Source organism: Mus caroli, chromosome 18 (assembly GCF_900094665.2).
Source record: "Mus caroli chromosome 18, CAROLI_EIJ_v1.1, whole genome shotgun sequence".
Taxonomy (NCBI): domain Eukaryota; kingdom Metazoa; phylum Chordata; class Mammalia; order Rodentia; family Muridae; genus Mus; species Mus caroli.
This window is the reverse complement of record NC_034587.1, coordinates 30,051,718-30,054,438: the sequence shown is the minus strand read 5'-3', so window position 1 is coordinate 30,054,438 and position 2,721 is coordinate 30,051,718. Positions and strand designations below refer to the sequence as shown.

At 37.9% G+C, this 2,721-nt stretch overlaps 1 non-coding gene across 1 annotated transcript; it reads right to left on the bottom strand.

Annotated features, from left to right (window-relative positions):
- Positions 1 to 916: 916 nt before the first annotated feature.
- Positions 917 to 1,059, bottom strand: LOC115029901. Its single transcript, XR_003835478.1, has one exon. It is a non-coding gene; the product is annotated as a small nucleolar RNA SNORA48 (small nucleolar RNA).
- Between the last annotated feature and the right edge of the window lie 1,662 nt (positions 1,060 to 2,721).

The window sequence follows — 2,721 nt, the reverse complement described above, 5'->3', positions numbered from 1 at the left end:
AAAACAGAAATGATTTAATAGTTTCCATTAGTAGCATAGTAAATGGAGTAAAAACAAAAAAATGCAGACCTCCTGCAGTGACATAACAATATAACCCAAGCAGGAAAAAAAAAAGAATAAGGAATTTTTTTGAATGGAATTTTTAAAAGGGATAAAAATAAGACATTCTGAACAATTTTTTTAAAGAGACAATTTTAAAGAGTGAAAGTGGTCCTAAAGAAGAAAATTCCTAGAAATGGAGTGACAGGGTCTGGAGGCTAAGACTCCAGACAGTGAAGCTTGGGAAGTAGTGGGATGTGATAATGACTTTACAGGCAAAGACTAGTCCCATGATGTTTTTAAAATACATGTCATTTATTGTAAGCCAATCATACAACAAGTTTTCCCCCTTTCAATTAGATATGAAATAAAAGCTGTGGTATTTCTGGCCAGTGATAGTATATGTCATTAATCCCAGCACTAAGGACGCAGAGGCAGGTATATATCTATGAATTCAAGGACAGCCTCGTCTACAAAGCAAGTTCCAGGACAGCTAATGTTACACAGAGAGACCCTGTCTAGAAAAGCCAAATTAAAAAAAAAAAAAAGGCTACTATGAAAATATATTTTCAACTTTCTGAACATTAATCGATAATGTTATAAACATTTTGGTTAGTAACATTCACATCATGCTTTCTAAGTACAAATCGAGTCGTTTCTGTTGATAGAGAGCGCCATGCACTTACCATACTCTTGTTCTTCCATGCACTGTGATGGGTAACTTTAGCCAGTTGTCATAAGCATTTTACTGCCAGGGCATTGTGTTGGCCCACCTGTGCCATTTGCCAGAGAACAGGTCTGTGGGTGGCATGGCAGTCCATAGGTCTCTGTCTGTCTTCCTTCTCCCATGCTGTGCTGCCTGGATTTGATTTGATTTTTATGAGTCCTAGGCAGAAAACAACTTTGGCCACCAAGCCAGGCATCAAACTAGGATGAACAAAGGACTGCCATCTGCTCTGCCCTGACTTGTATAAGAACACCACCACCAACAAGGTTTCTCTTTGTCCATTGCCTGGGGTGGGACCGTTTTTTAAATTGTGAGTTGGGTCACCCTGGGGCTGCTGGTCCTGGGTTCTATATGAAAACAGGCTGAGCAAACCATGAGGAGCAAACCATTAAGAAGCCCTCCTCTATCACCTCTGCATCAGTCCCTGTCTCCAGGTTCCTGCTTTTTTTCACTTTCTGTTTTGACTTAACTTCAGTGATGAAAACATAAGCCGAACAAACCCTTTCCTCCCCAAGTTGCTTTGGTCATGGTGTTCATCACATTAGTAACCCTAACTGAGACAATATCTTTATATAGATACACCATGCTTTCTTTTTCCATCCATTCTTTAATGGGCACATAGACTGATCTTATTCCTTGGATGTTATGAATAGTACTGTAATGAGTATTAGAGAGAAGATATTGCAGATATATGAATTTCATTTGATATATATGTCTGTGTATGTGTATGTGTATATAATGGTAGTTCTAATTTTAATCTTTTGTAAAGCTTCCATAACAATTATACTAATTTACATTCCTGTCAAGAACACATAGCTGTACCCTTTTCTTTGTATACGAGTTAACACCAGTCTCTTTTAACTTTTTGTTAGTAGTCACACTTGCTAGAGTCACTAGCATTAATGTGGTTTTGATTTTCATTACGTCAGTTTTATTTATAGTGAAGCAAGAACCTGTTTTTACAAATCTGTTGGAAATTTGTCTTCTCTGTAGAAGTGCATTTAGATCATAACATATTTTATAAAGTAATGTGGTTAATATTTCTTGCCATTGAGTTGCTATAGATTTTGGCTGTTAATCCATGTATCGTTTTAATGTCTTTTTTTTTTCCTCCATTCTGAAGGCTTCATCTTCACATTGCTCGATATTTCCTGTGCTGGGCAGAAGTGTTTTGATTTTTCTGCTCTTAATTGTTTTTGTTTTTTGCTATCTGTGCATTGGGGTCACATCCAAATTGTCCAGATGGGTGCCACCAAGTTTTCTCCCGGATCCTTAAGTAATATCATAGTTTTGATTTTATAGTTAAAAAATGTTTCCATTTTATTTGACTTTTGCATATGTTATGAAATTAAGGCTTCATTTCAATATTTTCCATGTGGCTATTCAATTCTCCCAATATTTATTAAACAGATTACATGCTCCCCTCCCCGCCATTGCTCTCCTTGGTGTCTTTGTTAAAAATCAGTTTGTTTTAAACATGTGACTTTATTTCTGGGCTATCTATTATAATCTGTTGGCAGATATGTCTGTCTTTATGCCAAATCTGTTCTGTTTTTGTCTACCACTCTGGCTTGCAGAGGTTTGAATCTGGCCTTTTTTAGTTCCTGCGTTGGACATTTTGTCCTCAATGTAGCAATGGTAAGGAGTGATGGGACTTAGCAGATAGGGCTTGGGGAGAAATCACTGTAGGAACTGCCCATCAAATCTCCTTGGCATCCTGGGATCCTCCAGGGATTCTTGCCTTAAGAGCAAGCTGCAGAGTTATTTTTCTGCGCTGCAATAGGGCTTCTTTCTCCCACAAGTGTCCCAGCTCTTGTGGTGTTATCCTATGTCATGTCCTTGCCAGAGTTGAGAAAATCCTCCCTATATCCAGAACTGGGAGGAGACACTTTTCCCCACACGATTGTGTCCTTTTCAATTTCTTTCATTGGTGGTTTACAGTTTTTAGTATAGGG